Consider the following 23,886-nt stretch of genomic DNA (forward strand, 5'->3'; position numbering starts at 1 on the left):
CTTCTCATATAAGTTAAGTTAAAGCATATAAATTTAGGTTCATTGGAAGCAGCTCTTGGTTGCCACGCAAGGGATTAAAAGAGAGAGAAGAAATAATAGCAACAAAATGGTCAAGAGGAGGAAGGGGAGCCTCTTCTCTGGAAAATTTAGGATAGAGTTTGCCAGTAGAGAGTTGCCAGCCATGCAAGGCAGCAGGTAGGGACTGTGAAACACTGGGAGAACCTGGAGCTGCTTGTCCTGGTCCTGAAGCATACCATTCCAGCCCTTTGTGAATAATGGGAATAGATTTTCTTCTAGCTACTTCCTGCTGACACTGGGGGTTTTGTAGGGGGGGGCGGTCAAAAGGCTGAAATGCTAGCCAAGTCCAGCAAGACCAGGCTGCTTTGATGCCAGGGTCTGTGAGGACATCCATGGCTGGGAGGGTAAAGTGCAGGTCTTGCTTGATGGAAGTCTGTGAGGTCAGACTAACACTTATGGTAGCTGCTTTGGCGCTGTTGTGGATATAGGAAGTATCTGTGTCTGGCAGGCTACTGAAATATACATATACATATACATATACATATACATATACATATACATATACATATATATGTAGGCAGAAGATAAAGTTAAGTAGGTTATGAAGAAAATTCTTTAGGTGTACATTTAAAACTTTTGAGAGAGCAAACAGAGGTGGAAGCTTTGGATCAAAGAGACTTGAACATGGGAACCTCTGTTTACCTGAGGGAGCCTCCATTTACCCAATCATTGGCAGTAATTAAAAAGGCTTTGCTTTGGATCTGTCATCTAAGGAAACTGAGGCCATGTTTGGTTACAGAAGTGTGTAAGCTTAGAGGCCTTTAAAGTGGGCACTAGGTTTGGAAACCTGAAATTCTCCAGATGACATCCCAGAGGAGAATCTGGAGTAACAGACGAATGGACTATTCCCATTGGGAGGGTAGGAGTCAATGACCTGTCAAGGCATCCCAAGAGCAAGGTTTGACCCAGTAGATATATATGGTCCTACCTGATCCCATATCTCGTCAACTTTTGGCCAGAGATCAGGAGCATGGCTGCCCATAGGAGACACAGTTTACCTAGTACTAGGATTTCTGTAGGCAAGCGTGAAGGGGTGAAGGAACTGTGCACGTAAGGTAAAATAATCTCTCCGAGGGGAAAGAGGAAATCCTAAATGGAGGTCAGCATAAAGGGTCAACTGTAGCCGGTGAAGACTGTGGCGGGGGGGGTGTCTCTCCATCTCAAATGATAGTAGGAAGTTGCTGGATGCTGAACAATCAAGCTTTTCCTACCAAGAGAGACATTTTATGCTGAAATGTGTCAATCGTAAGATGCTGTTTTAGACTCTCAAACATGTATAATTTGCATTTACCAATCTTAAGACACTTTTAGACTCTCAAACATGTATAACTGGTGTTTACTGATCTTAAGGCATTTTCTTAGACTCCTAAATAATATTATTATTATTATTATTTGATCTTTGTATCTAGTTATTTACCATGAGACATAGGTGAGACTGCTACAAACATTTATTGTCCTTTAGCTAAATAAAGGGATGGTAAAAGGTTACAGTTAGGCCTGTTTTTTGAGTCTGTCAACAAAGCATATTGTGTCTAGGCCTGACAATAGCAGCTCTAGGACTAAGGCTTAAGGCCTGGTCTCCTGCATATGAAGAGAACTGAGAAGGCATCTGAAGTCTCCCAACACAGAAGTTGGCAACATGTCCATGGGACCCTAGCATGAGGCCAAAACAGACCTACAATGTTACCCTAGGCTGGGCTAGGGTGGTAGAGGTCCCTGAATCAAGGAGCCATTTATTTGTCCACTGCCAGGCCAAAGAGCTGGAAGGCTGGACCTGTCTATGGCTCTTGTGCTGGTGAGCCTCCATGGCTAGGCACAGAGGACAAACCTGCATGGGAGCATTTTGACTTCCAGAAATCAGTCTGCTGGCAGGCAGCCATGGCTTGTTGAGGCAGCAGTGGGACCAATGTCCCCTTTGGGTGCATTTGAGTCACCTGGTGGAATTTACTTTTGGCTATAACTCTGGCTGGATGAGGAATTACAGACCTCTTGTTTTCTGCGCAGGAATGCCAACAGCCTCAGAGCAGCAGTCAAGGTCTGGAGCATAGTTTTTGCTCTGGATGTGCTTGTTGGGAAGGCTCTTTTCTTATTTTTACCAACTCTTGCATGGTGTCTCAATGACATCCTCAGTTGTTTATTAAAGATTGCAGTGAGACCATGTTTGCATCTGTAGGACTATAAATATATATTTGAACATCTATGAGATGACTATTAACTTGCATTCATTAACCATTAAATATTAGGACTTTAGGTTTCATCCCTGTTAAGTTGGAACCTTATAAGTCCTAAATATAGTCCATTAAAATGAGAGTATAACAGTTTTTTTGTATTATTTAGTATATAAAAAGTTCATAGCTTATAAAAGTCTAAGGCTATACTATAGATTATTAATAATGCCATTTTTAGAAAATAAGATCAAGCATATTTTAACCTTTGATTGTAAAGATACAGCACAATGACCAAGTTTTAACATAAATAAATGCCTCTAAAATTGTTAGATCATAATTTAGAATATTGGTAAAAACCTGTACGTAGTAACCAACCCCTGAGTTACGAGTTTTAAAACCAACATAGAACAGTATAAAGCAATTTTAAAATTATATTTGAATTTATTATAGCAAACACATTAGCCAGAAAGCCTAGTGGTGAATCCGGGTCATAGGCAGCTCGTCGCAGGAGAAACAGCATTTGTTAACTTAGGAATTGAGAAAGACATAGGCAGTTAGACGTGCATTTTAAATTAACTCAATTTGAATAGAAATTTATAACTTTGAAATTTTAGCATTATATAGTATTTATTTTGAAGCAGGGTTTAATTATATAGATAGTAAAATGTAACTTCGGATTTTTATAAAAATCCATACCAATTTAAAATGAGGCTTCTTGTCCTAATCTAAAAGGAGATAAAATAAACAGTTAGGATTAAGGAAGTCCTATAAATGTGAACCCAATGAGAAAGTTATATATATATGTATATGAAATATACAAAACATAATATAATATTATAATATTATATATATATATTTAAGAGCAGGGCATACAGAAACCAGGAAGAAAAGATTTTTTAAAGCTTGAAAGTAGCAACTTAGAGGTCAGAATATTGGAAGCCAGTGTTTAGAACATAAAGAGCTTGGAGCTTTCCGAGAGTGGGGGAGGGGTGAGCATGTGGTATGACTTCTCTATTTAAAATCAACATGGCTCCTTGTCACGTGCATGCGCGACTGTTGCTGCACAGCAAGACCAGGTGCTTGCTCTTGGGATGGCTGTACCAGCCTGGTTTAAAACTCTCTGTGTGCGCTTGTCATGGAAGTCTGTGCAGCTGAAAATCATATCTGCAAGCCAGCCTCTAGCAGCAGGCGTTGGGTGGGAAATTTTAAGTCTTGCCTGTGGAGCCTTAGGCAGTGGTATAATCTAAAGGCATCTGTGTGTGCACAGGGTCCCCAGCAATTTCTTACCTAGAAGTGAGCGTGTCTGTCTGAAGAAGCATGCCAGCAATTTTCCCAAGCTGATATTTGGGCCGATTTTGTATCCCTCGGGTTTGGAGCACAGAGCACCTGCCATTTTCCAAGCTGATTTTGGCCCGGCATGAGTCCCTGGAGTTCGGAGCACTGGCAGGGAACAAGTCTGAGGGGACAGATGTGCCATGTGTGGTAAGGCAGTTGAGGAAAAGTAAAGTTTTTCAGGCATAGATAGCGCAGAAAAAAATCTGCTGTAGCCATCCATTGTCCCATAGAAGTCCGAAAGGGATTCAGGCAAAACCAGGAGACCCTCTGGGGTTTCAACACCACAGTTGGAGACAAATTAAATAATGTCAGTTAGGCTCACAACACATTTTATATGAAAGAGCTTTATTAGATGGAGATGAAGAGAGAGAGAAGGGAGAACAGAACATGATGAGGGAAAAGAAAGAGGGGTGCCCAGACAGAGAAAGGTGAGAGGGTGAGAGGGGGCAAGAGGAGCAAGAGGCAAGAGGCCAAGAGGCCAAGAGAGGAACCACATGGCAGGCTGGTCCCTTTAAGGAGGAAGGTAACCATGCCTTCCAGGTGTGGCTGGTGACACATGATGACATAATAGGTTGCTAGGCAACCCAGAAGCAGGTTCCTAAATACTTACAGCCACACTTTTCCATCATGTTCCCAGGCCTGGGAAAGGTCTCTGATTTTTAAGGTGGTGTTATAGAACTTGGACTTTTGGCAAATTCACCACAAAACAAATGTCTAGATCTTTAACAGTGAAGGCAAACTCGTCATTAGAGTTGACCTCAGTGGAATTTATTCCTACCACAAAAATGCACAGGAGGCTGATTTAAACACTAGAGTTCACGTATTAACTTTAAAACCTCAAATTCCTTTTAGAATGATTCAGAATATAAATTAACAGTTGGCTGGGTGGTGATGTGGAAGGCACATATGGTCTATATTTAGACGAACTGTCTAAAAACCTCATTTAGCTCAGGGACCTTGAGTAACTTCTTTACAACTTTGAATGACAGTTTTCTCTGCAAAGGGAAGATGGTGTGCCATAAGATCATGTTTTAGTTTGACCCTGGAATTCTCAGCACTAGGACACAAGGCACTGTGACAATAGGCTGGAAAGGTTGGCCCCAGAAATTACAGCTGAGTGATCCAAGATATGCAATCCCGGGGAAGTAGCCAAGCATGTGGGAATTAGGCTGGGAAACTAGGGTTATCTATCTGGCAGTTGGACCATGACAGTGTCAGAAAAGCTTTCACTGTAGAAAATCCTAAATTATAGGTTTTTTTTATATTGGGAAACAGTGCTTCTAAGGTGGTAGTCCATCATGACTGGAAAGTCCTGAGTTTGGTGCGAAATATAGGACTACCTTTGACAGCAGGGCTTCCTTTTCTCTGCCTGGAGAGAGATGGGAACCCCACACCCTCTATCTGAGGAATGTCAAGTAGCCCTTGGGGAAATTCCTCCTAATAAGTCCTTTCTCCAAATAAGAACATGCTCAGCAAGAACCTGGGATTCCTCTCCATGTAAGTGAGCGTTCCAGTACTGTAAGCCCTCAGCCAATGATGTATATCCATCCTGAAAATCCCTACTCCCTCCCCAAAGGTCTATATAACTCCTGTTCACCCCGAATGAAGTTGAACTTCTTTTCTGAAGATGGTCCCAGGAATTAATCTATTATACTTGTGGCCATGGGAACCATGCCCCCATCTCTGTTCCCCTTGCCCTCATGGACTGACAGCCAACAGTTGCCCAAAAAAGAGGAGACCCGCATTTCTATAATGAATAGTTCTATCCCACAGGTTTTAACTCATGATCTAATCATTTGTGCCCAAGGTCTTGGTCCACTAATAGATGCAGAATGGAAAATGGAACAGAAAAATTTCTAGTAGAATTTTGCATACCAGAGCTTCCTGCATCATGGAGGGGAGGTCCCCAATGTTTTTGACATTTACCTCACACTCCATTCATTTTGGCTGTGTGACAGAAATAATTGTTATTCTTCTTATTTATAAGGTATGTTTAAGTTTGGGTAACCAGCAAAAGCCAAGGCAAGAGTGAGGCAGGGCCTTTCAGCATCAAATGCTAGGACACTGAACAAGAATGAGGCTCTAGAGAGTTTAGAAAAGTGCTTTAATCTCATAAGGAAAACAACTTTCTCAGCTGCCTGTATCTTGATAGTTTAACAGCATTGACCTGGAATCATTTCCAGTTCCTCGCACATTGAGAGCTCCGTGAGTTCTGTTCTTGCTATCTTAGATATACTCCTAGTGTCTTTTCTTTCCCCCTTTGTTCCTCTTTCCTCCCTCTTCTCTTCCTTTCCCACTTTTTTTCAGCTTTCTTCTGTATTTGGAATATCTGTATTCCAAATCACATACCATAGTAGCCAACTTATGAATTAAACCTCTTTTCCAGGTTTAATATGTTTTGCCCCTTAAATATACACTCTCAAAGTGATAGTGAGTTTTGTAAATGAGCCAGTGAGGTTGAGTCACATAACAGCCATGGAGAACATAAGTGTTGTCCAGTGTCCATGCTCTAGAAATTTAATTTTCTCCTTTTCCTTCTCAATAGTCTTTACATACCATTTTCATTTCCTTTTAGGCACAAATCTTACAAATTGCTCATTTTGTTTGAACAAATCAATCATAATGCCCTTTTTTTATTACCCATGCTTTCATATAACATCTTTCTTAAGATGTGGTAGCTTTTTGAGAGCCATTTCCTAAGAGAAATGATTATGTGGTTGGTGGTGAATACTGGGGCTTAAAAGACTCCAAATCTCTCCTGAATTGTTTCAAGCAAATATTAAACTGCATTCCCTGAACCAAATCCTCCCATCTTGACAACAACAACAAAAATTCCATTAGCCCAAGCTTGCCTGTTGACAGTAAAATTTCAGATAAATATTTTAATTTGAGTTTCTATATTTGCATGACATTTAGAAAAGCAGGCTGAGAACTTAGATTTTATATGGCACATGCCTCATCAGCAATACTTTTTAAATGAAATATTTATTAGAATAAGATTCCTTCTAGAACAAATTCCAAAAGAGACCAGCATCTATTTTATCTTGTCCTGTATCAGGTCATTGCTAATGATAATTAACTTTCTCTTCTGATTCTAGAGGTGATCTTTACCTAAAGTTGGTTAGGGCCTGTGCTCTGGAAATTGCTTCCTAGGAGTATTTGACCAGGCTAGTTGTTGCTCAATGTTTAAATGAAAGCACTTTTGATGGGAATTCAGAAATATCACAAATAAAAGCACTTTTGTTGGGGATTCAGAAATATCACACCATGGTCATCTTAAGTAAACTTCCTGTGCTAGACAATGCGGCATGAGAATTCACCTCATTGTGACAGTTTACCATTTCACAATAACTGTTGCTTTGGTCATATTCGCAAATTTATTTTATAACTGAATTAATTCAAGATATTAAAAATTTAGAAAAAACAAGATAAAACGAAGAAAGTATCCAATATCCTAGAACAAAAATGAAATACATAACCATGTGATATGTTCTGTAAATATAATATAAGGTCTAGTCCAACTATGGAAGCATAGTCACAGAAAATTTTAATTGTTGTTAGAGGCCTTTTTGGAGATTTTAAATATATTAAGCAACCTGCACACAGTTTTATATTTGTATTGTCTGGAACTGGGAGATTGTGTGGGTCAAGTCATTATAGCATTATAAATGAAAAGATGAATATAAAACAAAACTGCTCAAACTTGTGGGTGACACATGGAGCATGTTCAGTCAATGCTAAAGTAATTCTGTCAGGAAAAAAGAGATTCTTGTTGCTAGAAAACATTGTGAGACTATTTCACCCTAAAATCCTTTCACATTAAATAGAAGATATTATGAATTCCTTAGTGCTGGGCTATTGTAACACAAGTCATGATAAGTGGTTGAACATGATTAGTGATGCATGTATTTCCTTATCAACTTTTAAGAAAACAGAAATGATAATAATAATAATAATAATAATTTTATCCTGCATTATGGAAACTTTTCTAGAGAAGAAATGAACCAGGCAAGACCAGGCTGTGGGCTGAAGCAAGATACCAGTTAAAAGAGTAAGGCTGCTTTGTTTTCTTTCTTGTGGGAAGGGAGCAGAGCACCACAACTGTGACGGGGAGACAACCTGGAATCCCTATACAGGTGCCATTCCCCTGGGAGCAAAAGGTGTTGGACAGCGTTAGCACTGTCAGGAAATAATTCTTTTCAATGTCAAGTGGGGCCTACCACTATTGTCACCTTCTCCCCTTCGTCTTCTTCCTCCTCTTCTTTTTCTTCCTCTTCCCCACCTCCTTTTCCTCTCCCCAACTACTTTCTTCTCTAATTCTTTTTCATTTTCTTTCTCCTCTTACTATTTTGACAGGGTTTCATGTAGATAGCCTCAAATGCTCTATATAATTAAGGATGACTTTAGACTCTTTCAAACACCCTGTTTCTATCTCCCAAGTTCTGGAATTGAAGGTTGATGTCATCATACCATTGTATGTGGTGCTGAGGATCAAACCCGGGGCCTAATGCATACTAAGCAACCAAATGAGCTTCATCCTCCCCTCTCTGATTCTGAATTTAAAAAAAATAAAAAAAAGAGGGCACAGGTTGATAGAGGATACTAACTGTGTAAAGAATTCTGAGAGAGATAGATAGGAAGAAAAGATGCCAAAGGGTTCCAGCTCCTCAGTGCCTTAGCAGAATCCTCAGGGCTAGTTCCTCATCCTGCAGTGAACTAGGAAGTAACAGAAAAGCATTCTTAGTAGATACAACTGGTTTTGCCTCTGTCTGTGAAGCTGAGGTAGATGTGGAGATCTGTTTCAATGCTAGTACTGTTTGAAAGCTCACATTCTGGAAACTTTATGTCTAAGAGGTATTAGAGTTTGTGGAGCCTGTGCCCTTCAGTGGAATAAAACCACTATCAAGACATATTCTCAGCAGAGTAGGTTTATCATATAAGGCAATTAATGCTTGCTGTTCCCTTGCTCTTTTGCCTTCCATCTACCATGGCATGACTCACCAAGAATGAACTAACCAGATGCTGAACCCTGGACCTTGGACCTCTGAGTCTCAATAACTTTAAGAAACAAATATTTGTCCCCTAGATCATCCTATCTAGGATGATTTGTATTTGTATAACAGCATAAGAGAGGCTAAAAGAGGTGCTTCAGTGCTCCCTTGAATCTTCAAGAATCTATTCATGGCCATGTTCCTCATCTAGAAGGCCTCAGAGTGTGCTGAGGAAACTGGAGCCTGAGTGGCAGATGGATGTGCAGGTGTGTAGGTCAGGGCTGTGGCTGCAGACAAATACAATTTCAATAAAACTGCTCTGGTGTGTTCTTAATGTGCTAGGTAAAAACATTGATAAATATTTAATGTAGAAAAAGTAAAAGATGAAGAAAATCTAGAGTATAATAATAATGGTACATGGTTTTGTTGTCTCATATTCTAAGGAAAATTATATCCTTTCTTCCCGTGTTCCTGGATGGCATTTCTTAAGAAGACCCTAGTTTACACACACACACACACACACACAAACACACACAGTCAGTCAGTCAGACAGACAGACAGACAGAGGCAGAGAGACAGAGCATCTGAGAGAGTGCAATGAGAAGAGTAAGTGCCATAAAAAGTAGTTAAATATGAAGGCTCTTTCTTACTGATGTCAATAGTCCCACTTTTCCAGACTGGGATACAAAATAAAAGCATTCCATTCTTAACCAAGTTAGGTGATGAATTCTTATCCGAGTTGTGGGAAGGCAGCAGCTTTTGGGCTGTCTTGATATGATATCATAGTTGCTACAATTTCAAAGTAATTTTTTAGCTCAAGTTAGTCCGAAGATCAGTCCTGTTTACTGTTCTATTTTTATTTCTTTATTTTTGCCAGTGGGATCTCTGTAACTCAGTTGGTGTTGACATCTCTATAGATACTCTGTCCACTGAAATAAAATATGCTTTAAGCAGAGCATCTGCATCAAGACCTAGCATCCAGGTGTAAGATCACTCGTTTGAAGTGCATTCTCTGCTAAAGTGCTTCCTCAAATAGAAATCTGGTATAACATAGGCTCCAGTGTATGACTTTCCAGGGGCTTGCCATCAACACTGTACACAAGAGGCTTAACAAAACATAAATTTACAGACTCTTTGTTCTAGAGGATAGAAATCTAAAACAAGATATTGGATTTAGGGAATCTTCCTTCATTGATGCAGATAATCCTTGGTATCTCTCAGCAAAGTGCATTTATCCACCTTAACACCATCTGAAGACCTACAACTTCAAGCTTTGGGTAGTTTGGTTCCCTCCCTTTATGGAGTTTTTGTCTATTGATGGCCTGGGATCAAGCTTGCTTTGCTGTTTCTTAGGGCTTTGAATCTAAACACAGACAAAGAGACATGCACACACACACACACACACAAACACACACACACACAGAGGGGGGGAAGAGAAAGAGAGTCAGTAAGACAGACAGAGGTAGACAGAGAGTCTGAGAGAGCGCCATGAGAAGAGTAAGTGCTATAAAAAGAGTGCACAAAAGTGTAGATGAAATCTTATGAGAACCTTAGATTAGTTCCAGGAAATAGACAGTGAGTTTAAAATTGAATTACCAGAGAACCTTAAAATTTCCCGAATATTTTCTTTCTTGACATTTACATGGCAGCACATAAGCCACCAGCTTTTCTGTATCATGTTTCCATTGAGACACAAACCCAGAGAAATATCAGTTGGTAAGTTTATTCTCATTCCCTTCTCTGTACACACTCCTTCAGTTTATAGTCATTTGTCCAAAGGATGCCAGTGGAGATACAAGGGGTGATGCAGTGAGATCTACAGGGGGCATGGGAGTGATGCAGTTTCCTGAATGCTCATCAATGAGATCAGAGACATATGCTGGGTGCATAGAGCAGCATATTGTATGCAGGGTTGGAGTAGAAGGCTTATACTCACACCATCAATGACATGGAGTGATGAGGCAGAATACCACAGACCATATCAAATTCCTGGGAGGAGAACACCATGTATCATTTGCCAATCTCAATAGAGGAATTTTTAGCAAATGCTGTGTACTAGCATTAGTTCCCTGAAGAACTGCATGCATCAATGATAGGTCCAAAGGGAAAAAAAAATCTAAGCATCTCTTAAATTTCTTCCAAGTTTCTTAGATCTAGCAGGTTTGTACTTCTGGCAGGAAGTTCTTCATAGACTCAGCTACTATATCACATATCTGGTGAGATGGCAAGTCAGGCAGATCACTCTTATGACTCATAGACAGGCTGCAAAATCAACAGAGGCTTAGGCTCTGCAGGAAAACCAATTTCTGGAAGCTCAAGAGAGCTGCCTAGGACATACAGAGTGTCATATGCTCACGATCTGCTTTGGTCTGCAGCTGAGGGACTCTGGAAGCAGTCCAGTCTGACTTTTAGTTCCAGGCATCACTGGGTTGCTGAGCTGAAGCAGAGAATTCTTCCTAACATATATGAGGACAGAGGCTGGGACTAGGCTGTTTCCAACATTTCTTCCTTTTCTCTGCTTTCACATTCTTGTTACTTTATGCCAGAGAATTATAATTAAGAGAGAGAATATTCAGGTTTGTTGAAGTTATCCTATAGTCTGTCTTTCTTCAGAAGCCAGAGGAAATGTGAGGTCACACAGAGAGGGAATATTGAACCAGATTTGCAGACAAAAATCATGAAAATTTCCCAGGAATTAGAAATATGAAACCATAGACTTAGCCTAATGAATGATTGGTTCCTGTGTGAGAAGGATGGTGGAGAAGGACTACATAGAAGATACAAAGAAAAAAAAGTAGAAATAGTCCAGAATATGAGAAGAAAGCAAAGTCCTGAGAATTCACCAAGTAAGCTACATATTGGCTGGGTATTTTATGTTTAAGAGAGTTTCATTTGAGTTAGACTGTATCACCCTTTTTCCTGATAATGGTCTCTCCTTTTTTGTTTCATTTGGTGTATAAAAAAAGTGTAGACTATCAAAGCAGATTTTGAGACTTATGGCCAAACTTTGGGCAGAATGCAGAGAATCTTATGAAAGAAGTGGGAAATAGTAAGATCTGGAGAGGAGAGAAACCTCACAAGGAAAGCAACAGAACCAAAAAATTTGAACACAGGGGTCTTTCCTGAGACTCATACTCCAACCAAGTACCATGCATGGAGATAATCTAGAACCCCTGCACAGATGTAGCCCATGGCAGTTCAGTGTCCAAATGGGTTCCATAGTAATGGAAACAGAGACTGCTTTGGACATGAACTGATTGGCCTGCTCTTTTATCACCTCCCCCTGAGGGGGTAGCAGACTTACCAGGCCACAGAGGAAGATAATGCAGCCATTCCTGATGAGACCTAATAGACTAGGATCAGAAGGAAGAAAAAGAAACCCTCCCCTACCAGTGGACTTGGGGAGGGGCATGAGTGGAGAAGAGGGAGGGAGGAAGGGAAGGGTTGTGAGGGGAGGAGGGAGGGAACTAGAGGGGGGTACAAAGTGAATAAAGTGTAATTAAAAATAAAATAAAATAAAAATTTAAAAAAGTGTAGGTTTTTTTTGGCTGTGAAAATCTTTGGTAAAACTAGAACAAAATGTTGAGAAGACTTAAATATGTAATTATATGAAACTGGGAAAATGTGTACTATTTATCTACATTTCTAAAATAGCTCACGGGACACAAAATTATTAATTTTTTAAGTGTTCATTTATTATAGAATCATGGTCATTAAACTAATAGATATCTTTAACAATACTTGGGAATCCATTAAGCTTATGTATTAATTACTTTCCTCATCACTATGACAAAAATGGCTGATAAAAGAAGCTCTAAGGTAGAAAGAGTTTATCTTGGATCACAATTTTAGAGTCAGTCTACCAGAGTTTGTGGCTGCTGGTCCATTGCATCTGCAGTCAGGAAATAAAGAAGACATTCTGGTGGTCAGCTCATTTTCTCAGATTTATTCAGAGTGGGACCTCAACTTATGAAATACTGGTACCATGTTCAGAACCGCTCTCCCTACCTCAGTCTCTGTGGAGGTGTCCTCGCACACACACACACCCTGACTTGTGACTTCTAGCTGATTCTGAATCTTGTCAACTTGACAAGATTTTCCATCATTATTGGGTTGGTTCTAATGTTTTGGGTTCCTACTCCAACAAGCTAGACTCCAATTCAGTGACCAGAGTAAAAAGAAAAAAAGCTTAATCAATCATAAACTACTGAAGAGCTTACGATAACCTGAATATAACTCCATTTTGAAATAAAGATCTTGACTGGGAACTGAATTCAGGTACCAGGAAACATCACAGAATATACACCTGGCAGAAAACAAAGTTAACTCTCCTAGCAACAGCCTCCAGGAAATATAACAGAATAAATGCTTCATAGAAAATAGAGACAAACTCCCTGGCAATAATCAATGGGAATCGGTTGAGAATCAGGTGGGAAAATTCTCCCCAATGTTTCAGATATGGTTTAGAAAAATAGCCATTGTGATTATATGCCTTAGCCATTGTGATTATATGCCTCAGAAAAGGTCACCCCACCCTGCTAAACTTCACCCAATTCTGTAACACCAAGGCTTGTGCCCCCCCACCCCCGCTTGCTGCCATGGAAACCCCTGGCTCTCAGCCTTTCCCTTTAAAAATCCTGCTCACATGTCTGATTGCATGCAGGTTGATGCCCCAGGTCCCGCCTCTGAGAAAAAGGTATCAGACGGGTCTGATGCTCTTTGGGTGGATGACACCTAAATGAACATCGGTACAAAGTCCCAATTTATTTCTAATATCAGAGATCAGACCTCTACTCTTGCCTGATGCGTCTAAAACAAAAAGGGGGAACTGTAGAGAGCTGCGGAATGCTATGCCTTAAAGATGGAGCTGGTTTCCGCCTTCCACCTTCCCGATGGTGAGTGCTCTCTGTCAGGAACAATTCCACATTTGGCTAAGGCTGAGGATCTGGCTTGCTTCCATGTATGTGGACCTATCTGCATTGCCCACGTGGCACGCCTGGGTTGGCTACCCAGAGGCTATTTAAGCTGTGGGCTGGCTTTCCCCAGGGTCTGAGGATTGTTCAAGGTTCCTGAATAAACTGCATTGAAAAAAAAAATCCTGCTCACTCAGAGCTCGGGGTCCCACTTCTCTACTGCTGTGCCAGTGAGACTTGGGTCCTGAGTTCTATCGCTCTCGTAATAAAGCTCTTTTGCAATTGCATGGATTCATCTCCTGGTGGTCTCTGAGGGTCCCGTGAACCTGGCATAACACTACCAAACTAAACTCTATGTAGAAACTCCACTTTACTCAACTTTTTCTTTGTCTTGTTTCTGTGAACACATAAACTCAGTCTCCTCAGACCTCCTTGATGCCAACCAATAGTTTCAGTTTGGTCACTGCCTGATTCATGTATCACTATTTTTATGAATAAACTCTTTGAAATGCGAATGTTAATATATTTACCTTTTAACAAAAGCAAAACATCACTGAGTGCCATCTATGTTTATTCTATTCAGTGCCCAAGGGCAAAATGCTAAACTGCTGAGAAAAGAGCAACAGAACATTAGCCTTTGAGTCAATGTCATAGCTATGTATTACATCAACAAATTTTCCTGTGACCACAATGGAAACCTAGCATTTGGAGTTTTATATACGTGCACAATTTCCCCTTGATATAAACAGTTGAGAAAACTGTTGAAATATTAAACATTGCAAAGTGATTAGAAAGAGACTGTGAGGAGAGAGACAAAGTGGGAGGTCCTACAAGTATTTTTTTAATTGATATTGGGAAATATACACATACACACACACTCTCTCTTTAAAAAGTTCCTCATGTTGTGCTGACTCCCAACCATAAAATTATTTTCATTACTACTTCAAAACTGCAATTTTGATTCTGTTATGAATTGGAATGTAAATACCTGTTATGTAGATGGTGTTAGGTGGCTCCTGTAAAAGTGTCATTTGACCTACAAGGGGTAACAACCCAAGGGATGGGAGGCATTTTGCTAAATGATCATGTTGAGTTGCTTTATATATAGTTGTACTTATACCTATAGAGTTGGGACACTCAATCTTGGCCAAAGAAACTTTGTTTCGTTTACAGTTGGCAATAGTCAAGGCTGAGATACATAGCTAGTGAAAGTGCTGATATGAAGAGATTGAGCATTCATCCCTAAGTGGGATACCTGTATTATCTCCAGTACCACCAAGGATCAGAGAAATTAGAAAAGACAATTTGAAATAATGACAAGATAATCCCTTAATCTGGCACTTGCTCCATAAAAACTCTAAATGAGAGGATGTATTTTTATTTGAAATGCTCAGAAGGAAAGCTCCTGGCTTCTTCATTATTCCTCTTACCTTCTGCAAATGTTGGTTTAAAAGCCTTCAATTGTTCTCAGCTTTTCTGTAGTTCTGTAGATGCCTAGAAGTAAAAAAAAAAAAAAAAAAAGGATATTCATGCAAGACCCATAGATGATGATGAGAGCATCAATCAGATTGCCCAGGGACTATGTGATTAAATTCCCATTTCCGAATTCATCAGCATTTTATTTCACTTTTTCCTTTGGATTTTTATCCCCTTAAAGTTTTACTATAACAAATGAATTCAATTTGATAACTTACTTCTAATGGTTTAAAAGTTGTCCTGTTGCATAATATAAATGTGTACAGCGCTAATCTAATTCAATAGACCAGAGGCACAAGTTGCTAAGTAAAATTAAACTTTTATTAAATACAATTTAAAATTCAGAGAGGCCAGAAAGATAGCTCAGCAGGTAAAGACACTTTCTGCCAAGCCTGAGAATCTGAGTTCTATTTCTAGGACAGAAATGGTGGGAGGAAGAAGCCCAGTCTTTTAAGTTGTCCTTTGACCTACATATATGTGCCTTGGCATATGTACAACGCACACACGCACACACACCAAAATTAATTTTTCTATTTTTTGATAATTCAGTTTGTATATTATAAGGAGGTATGATCATATATGCCACCATTTCCACCCCTAATTCCTTCATGTTGTCTAACTTGCCCCCTACTAACTTCAAGTTCATGTTTGTTTATGTATTTATTTTGATAAGTCACTAAATTTAGTTACTACTATCTGTGTGTGCATGGGTGTGGACCATCCAATGGTGCATGGGAACTCTCAGTAATGAATGGTTCTCCTTCCCCTTTTCCTTCCTTATATAGTGATGATAGTTCTTGAATACAGGGTGAGGCCTACAACCTGTCTACCCCATCTAACCTGAAAGTTTGGCTGGCTTGATCTTTTATCTTGGTCTTGTGTGGGAAACCACAGCAGCTGTGAACCTGTGAGCCTGATAATCATGTGCCCATGTACAGAAGACAAAGGTTCACAGTACTCCTACAAATCTTCTGGCTCTTACATTCTTTACAATTCTTCTTTTGCAGTGTTCTCTGAGTCCTATTTAGTGTTTACTTCAGATTAATTGCTTCATTAGAGTGCCTGTGCAACATGAATTCAAACTTTAAAAATGCAAGATGTCAAAGTGGAGATGATGTGTTTGATTTGGAGAGCGTATTACAGCTGAAGTATAATTTTAAAAATGCAATACAATAAAATAAACAGAGAAGACGCTTCAATAGCAGTGGACAGTGACTCCAGGGACTGGAGGCCTGGAGTGGGGTGATTCACAGGGTACATGATAGGAATTACTCCATGGAGGACGATCATCCCAGTTCAGCTTTGAGATGTTGGGGCTCCAAGTTTTATTAGCTTCTGTTGTCATTAAGAAATCCATTTATAAGAAAGTGTTCCACCAGCTAAATCTGGGGTTAGGGTCATTTGCTTTCTTGTCTGATTGACAAACAGTGCAGAGAAGATAGGGAAAGAAAAATCTCTTGGAATAACAAACACTTTAATAACACAAATTCTAATATACAATTGTGATGAAAAAATAAACTGGTATAGGCACAAACTCCTTCCCATGCCTCCCAAACATTTCCTCTATAAATCAAGCTATCTCTGTCTATTGTCACTTTGACTTTGTATTCACACAATGGCTTCTAATACCTTTCTATTCCCCTAGGGTGGTCTGTAATTTCTTTCATTAAATAAAAATCAGTCCCACTGAAGCATGTATTTTATTCAATTTACTTTATTAAACAGAATATTTGGGTCTGTATATCTTTGCAGCAAAGGAGATAGGGGTCTTTTCTCTCATCTTCCTCTCCCCCCTTCAACCTTTTTCTTCCTTTTGCTTGCTGGATATGGTTGGAGATTGTAAAAATACCCGAGAAAATACATTATTATAATCCTTTGGCATTCATTAAATGTGTGAAGCCTTCTGTCTTCAAGCCAGACTTTATTTGAAGCATTGTGTGGTTTCCAAGGTAAGTTGGCATCACATGATGAAATCATCTCCTCTACCACCCCTCCCTCACTGTATCTCCCAGGAACATGGAACAATTTTATTCTTTTCATTTTCAAGTACTCTCTTTATTTATCTTATTAAGTCCTTTATTGTTGCGAAGAGTTGAGGAGATGTTTTACTGTTCCCATCACTGTCACCAGCCAGGCAGCTGATTTATCATATGTGAAAAAAAAAAAAACGCACATGCTAATTCATATTCATGGAGTTCTCATTTGTGTTCTCTAAATAGACATAATAAAATCTGTCTAACCTCTCCTGGAAGTTCTAAAGCCCTGTCATTTAGGGATATTTTCTCTCTGTTGTAAGAAAAAAAGTAATACATGAGAGGCAAAACAACAACAACAACAAAACACAAATAAAACTAAGTAAATAATTCAAAGGTGAATGAAAAAGAGGGAAAAATTACTAAGTAGTGTTTTAGTTCCTGAACCTAATTTCACAATAGTAAAGATGCAAAGGCAAACTTGGACCTGCTGTCTAAGAATGATCACAAGTCCCAGTAAGTATTTCATTTCAGTAAATAAGTCAACACAACTGCAAGTAATCAGCTAGATAACTCCTGCACAGAGGCTACCATTCAGTTCATAACACACGGAACTTTCTTTTGTTCCCATTTGGAACATCTATGAATTGTATCATATAACACACTAAATCAAACTGGAAATATATTTCAAGAAATATATTCCATAGCTTCATTTAATACTTAGCATTAAAGATCTCATGGTGACCACACAGATAGGTTATGAGTTTCGGGACTCTGTAAGCTTGGCTAAATTCTCCTCTTAAATACTTGCACTGTCCTCCCAGAACTTTGTACAGTTGCAATGTAGGCTATTGTTTTGAAACTTTGTTTTCTGGCCACCAGTTGACTGAACTCCATGAAAAGGGCAGTGTACCAGTCATGTCCCATGTGACTCAGGACTAGACCCAAAGTCTCTCTGTGATTTTTTCACTGGTTTCACACACACACACACACACACACACACACACACACACAAAACAAAAACAAAAACAAAAAACATGTTGAATTTATAAGATAGGGTTTTCAAGGTATTTCCATCACTTTACGTTTTCTTAAGAATTACAGTGGATTGTGGTCTGGAGGAGACTGACTTTGGTTCAATTTAGGACTGGCTTAGTTCATCATGATATGGTAGTCTTTAAGGGTCTCTGTCTTTGCAAAGACAGGAAATGAAAACCCAATAATGTGTGGCCAATGTATATGTGTGATAATGCCACAGTTAGGGCTACTCTGTGAGTAAGCAATTTTTTCTGGCAGAAGTTATAGCTGAAAAAAATGAGTGCTGTCTGAAATGGATATGAAGCCATCACTGACCACAGGGGCAAGAAGAAGGCATAGGAAGCCTCTGTGTTGGAATCCAGACAATTTCCAGTCTCATCAGGGCACAATCAACAAATTGAAATAAGACAAGAACCATTTGTGGAGGGAGAGGCTGGACAACAGCTTGTTGGTAAACACACCAACTGATGGTTGGAGGTTTTGAGTATTGAAGGCTGTCTGCCTTACTCACTGCCACTAACATCCCTGATGTTCAGACAAATGTGAGCATATTGCTCCCAGTGTCAAGAATGGAGGGGCAAAGACATGGTGTTATGAGCTTTTGGGGTAAAGTGTAAGAGCTAAAATTAGACCTCCATTTTATTTTTTTATTCAGTGTTGAAGATTGAACTGCTGTGGACCGGCCCAGCCGGAGCCCCACAACCGTGGGGAATCAGAGGTTCGGATATCAGGTTAGACATAGGTAGGCGGATTGACAGTCAGAGAAAACACCGAGATAGCTTTGACTCTGCTGTGATTTACTGAAGTCAAGCTAACACTTATATAGTGATTACATAAAGAAGCACCTTGAAGTTGACGTACTTCCCGGAACATTCAGACTTTTCACCAACAATACAAAGTTTACATTTTAACTGAAAGGGTAACCTGGTAGAAGCAGTGTCTACAAAAAATCTTGGCCTAAAAGCTTTTAATCAAAGCAAATACAAAACTTTAAACTATTTACACAGTTCTACTGCTGCTAATTAGTGAGGAGTAGGCCAGGGGCTGTCATTGCCCTCCGAGCCAAGTGGGCTAAAGATTTACAACCCTCCCTAGAGATAACCATCTAGGGAAATTCCTCATGTTTGTCTTGCTAAGGATTTACAATCTTCCTTTAAAGATAGGATGCTTGAGCTAAAACTCATAGTATAATATAAAACCTTCTGACCTCCTATGTTTGTCTATCTTCTTTCTGCCTCATCATAAACACCTGTGTTTGGTAATGGTTTTGTAGTAGTTTTACTGCAGTGGGAATATCCAGAGCATTTATCCTAACAGATCTTGAATAAATATTTTCTTTAGAAAGCCCTAAAACTCTTGCCCCTTTATTACCTACAGTGTTTGGTTTTTCCACAAGCAATTCCTGATGCTGAATCTGATTTATTACCTCTCCTGAAATTTTATTTTCCTACCACTCTTATTTGCTAAAGCTTTTAGTAATCTATCAGAAATGTGTTTCCTTGAATAGTTAATTGGGCTGTTCCAAGAATCATAGAGAAACAGCAATAGAGGAAGCGTGGGACTCTCAGAATATGTCTTTTTGGCTTAGGTGGCCATGTTATGGTTCTTGCCAGTGACCTCCAGGGAGCTTGTTTCTGAAGAAAACGTATATCCCACTTAGTAACACAATCTATTGATATACTACACAGACGATGCTGGAGAGGGTGTAGCATTGAACCTATGACCTTACTTTTGGCAGACAAGCACTCTACCACTGAGTTAAATACCCAACCCTCCAAAAGACCTAGTAAGAATCATGTAATATTTAATAACAGCTAGAATCTGGAAACGACTCAGATGTCCCTCAGTTAAAGCATGGATACAGAAATTGTGGTACATCATGAAATTTGCAGGCAAATGGATAGAACTAGAAAAGATCATCCTGAGTGAGGTAACTCAGAAGCAGAAAGACACACATGGTATATACTCACTTATATAAGCAGATTTTAGCCATATAATAAAGGAAAACCACACTAAAATTCACTGACCTAAAGAAGCTAAATAACAAGAAGGATCCCAGGGAGGTTGCTTAATTTTCAGTCAGAGGAACAAATATTTGGAAGAGTTAGGAAATTAGGAAATAAATGGACCCAGAAGGGACAGGAGCCCCACAAGGAACCCAACAAAGCCAACAAATCTGGGCCCAGCAGAGCATGATGCACCAACCAAGGATCATGCATAGAGAGGACATAGACCTCCTGCTTGGATCTCAGTCTCCATGTGGGTGACATAGTAAGGCAAGAATGGGGCTCTCTCTGACATAAACTCAGTTGTCCTGGTGCTTTGATCATGTTCTTATGGCAGAGAGGCCTTGCCAGACCAGAGAGGAAGAGGATCCAGGCAGTCCTGATGAGACTTGATAGACTATGGTCATATGGTAGAGGAGGAGGGGTCCCCCTTTCAGTGGTCTATGAGAAGGGGATGTGGGAAAGGAAGGAGCATGGGACAGTAGGAGACAAGGGAAGGGGTTACAATTGGTATGTAAAGTGAATAAATTATAAAAAATAAATCTAAAATACTTAAAATTGTCATATAGCATTAAATTAATAAAGCAAGACAAGGATTTGTGGTGAAATTTCCAAGAGTCTCAAAGTGCTGAATCTTTTGCTACTCTCTGCTTAAAGGTTGCACAGTATGATATGAGCATAATCGAGAAATTTCTAAATGAGTAATGAAGGGATCTGCAGCTGTTACCATTAGAGGCGAAAGTTCTCCAGAACAGCTGCTGACAGTGTAAATAGTGAGCTTCGGCTGAGGATGGGCAGTGACCAGGAGTGTGGACACATTTGGATCTGTGCTCCCTTCCTGCAGAGCCATACTCTGTCTTTTAGTTAAAGGGATAGCACAGTGGGAAATAAACAGTAACCTTAGCATGGAGGGCTGGTGAGATGTCTCATTGCATAAAGGTTTTTGCTGTGTAAGCCTGGCAACCTAGGTTCAATCTCTAGGACCCATGTAAAGGCGAAAAGAGAGGACTGACTCCACAAGTTATTCCTTGACCTCCATATAAATGCTATGGCCCAACTACATATCACACAGATATCACATAGCACACATACACACACACACACAGACACACACACACACCACACCACACAATTGGGGGTCAGGCATGCACACACATACACACTAACTAACTAACTAACTAACTAACTAACTAAAAGTCAGCATTGGGATAGAGATATGCTATCCTTCAGCCTTCCTATGTATTTTATAATAAACAAGACTGGTGCTTCAACCCCTATTTTAGAATGACTATTGGGATTTACAAATTTAAATTATTCTGATTCCTAATGAAATAATCAAGAGCAATACGCAGGTGCCTGAGAAAATCAGTGGGAAAGGACAGATGCTAGACTGATCTGTTTGATTCATTTACTTAAAGACGTGCAGAAATATTTGATGAGGTAAGTTATTTATAATGGGGATGGTTAACATGAATTTATAATGTTAGCTACCGATGTATTATGTATACTACAATAATAGTATAAGCATTAAAATATTTCTGATATGTAAATAGTGGAAATACTATTAAATGGACCAGATATAATTCATTTTGTCTTATTATAAGCTTGGTTAAAAATGGTCACTCTCATAATCAAATGAATATGAAATGAACATTGTGATTCAGTTTTAAACATGAAAAATGTTTCCAATAAAATACTTATTTAAAGTTTTGGAAAAAGATATTGCAACTTGACAAAATGCATTAGCATATTAAACAGAATCTTTTAGAAAGAGAGTCAGTATGTCAAGGGCTTTCCATGGAGTGGAATCAATCCTTCAGATCTGGCTGAACAGACCAAAAACCTCATCAAAATTTTCAAAGATTACAAATCTCCGTATGCACCCATACCCATAGTAGTGGCATCTTCATTGCTTTCTTTTTTTAATTGCATCTATCTATCTATCTATCTATCTATCTATCTATCTATCTATCTATCTAATTTTTGTGGCTAGACCTATAAAAGTTGACTGTTACTTTTCTTTAGGTCCCTGTTAAACATTAAAATATTCTTGAGCTACTAGAAAACATAATCAACCAAAATCTTTAGCTGAAACTCATCAACTGATAGAAAGAAAGCAAAGCTCCTTTAAAAGGAGCCTACAGTATAAAAGAATGCAGATTCCCTGTGGCTTGTTGAAGCACAGATTGCTAGCCTACTCAGAGTTTCTAACTCAATAGACTGAAGTGGGGCTGAGATTATTAATTCTAGTAGGTGATGCTGTGGATCTTTGAGAACTGCTGCATTAAGGGAACACAGTGCAGGAATACTATCACGAGTGAGACAAGGACTCTGTTACACCATGTAGGAACTGAGAAAGGAGAGACCATGGTATCTTCATCTGCTGTGTAATGTTGCCTTGCATCTGGGAGTGAGCCTGACCCTTAATAGCATTTCCGACTTTCAGCCAGTTTGCTCACTCATAAAGAATTTATTGAGACTTACCATGTGCCAGCTATTGGGTTAGTCATAGGCTCATGAATTAATTAGCTATTAAATCACCACAGAGCCTTTAAACAAATATTTATTGAGCACCAAATAGTGGTCGTATCATGGACGAATGGGCCCACACTGTGGTTGGGAAGAGAGAGAGAGTTAATCAGTGAATCAGAAGAACTGGCTCTTGGTTTCTCTAATGTCATTCATATTCAGAAGAGGCCTTGAAGGAAACCTTGGCTGTTTGTGCATAGGCTAAAGAACACACAACAAAGAAGGTGGCTGCACTGTGCTGGGAGGGATATGATGCTCTGTACAGTCTTGAAGCTGAGCTGCAGAGATGTTTATCTCAACTTTGCTGACAGCTTGGTCCTTTGGACCCAATGGGAGGACAATGAGCACTTCCCTGCTAGTAGCAAAAAGGTTGCACATTTTCCATAGTTGTCTCTGTTTGGCAGCAGGACTTTAGACATGCTTTTGCTAGAAACTGTGCCTTTCCAATAAAGACAATGTAAGGCAGCTTGTCAAAGCTGCCACAAGACAGCTCTCTTGCAGTGTTTTATCAAAAATGTTCCCTGTGATCTGCCAAGACCTGCCCTTTTCCTGGTCTGCAGAGAGTTGTTGATAGAGGTTAAGGAGTCCCAAACATATATATATATATATATATATATATATATATATATATATATATATATATATGCCCATTCCTCAGAATTCTCCATATTACACCTGATTTCAAATAATTCTGATTTTTGTCCTTTCTCTCTCTTTTTAATGTAAAAGCCAAGACTGTAGGAGACCCAAATTCTGCTGGTAGTTCTACATTGTTTTATTAAGTTCTGATTTCCTTTTACTAATATAATATTATCATACTAAAAACCAAATGGGAGTCTTGGTATTGTCTAGATTTTGTTACTTTGCTTTCCTGACTCTGTCAGCTTAAAAAAAAAAACCTTACAGATGTACTCCTCACTTCAATCTGGCCCACAAAGAAAAGCAGAAAGCACAGGAAGCATTTTCTTTTGCATCCTAGTGAAAACCAGAAGAACAGCTACAAACTATTCAAGATCTATCAGTGGATGCAGGAGCATGTCTTTTTAAATTTATTTTTATTTTTATTCTTTAAGAAAGCTTAAAGGATTATTATTTAAAGCTAGGAACAGAGGTACACATCTATCTACAATCCCAATACTTAGGAGCCTGACAAAGGAAGATCACAGCAATTTTGAGGCCAGCACCAGTTACATAGTGAATTCCAGGCAGATTCAGAAACACAGTGAGGGCAAGATGGCGGCGCCGGGAGGACTCTCATTCTGAGCAGCAGCACAGCAGGATCAGCACAGTGACCAACAATCAGAACTCTCGGCCATAAAACACAGTCATTGTGTTTCCCAGGTGAGAGGATACCCCATGGTGGGGGATTCAATCAGCTT

At 39.4% G+C, this 23,886-nt stretch overlaps 1 non-coding gene across 1 annotated transcript; it reads right to left on the reverse strand.

The window, feature by feature from the left end:
- Positions 1 to 23,411: 23,411 nt before the first annotated feature.
- LOC132653317 (small nucleolar RNA SNORA31) lies at positions 23,412 to 23,538 on the reverse strand. Its single transcript, XR_009591086.1, has one exon. It is a non-coding gene; the product is annotated as a small nucleolar RNA SNORA31 (small nucleolar RNA).
- Positions 23,539 to 23,886: the final 348 nt, after the last annotated feature.

Source organism: Meriones unguiculatus, chromosome 3 (assembly GCF_030254825.1).
Source record: "Meriones unguiculatus strain TT.TT164.6M chromosome 3, Bangor_MerUng_6.1, whole genome shotgun sequence".
NCBI lineage: Eukaryota > Metazoa > Chordata > Mammalia > Rodentia > Muridae > Meriones > Meriones unguiculatus.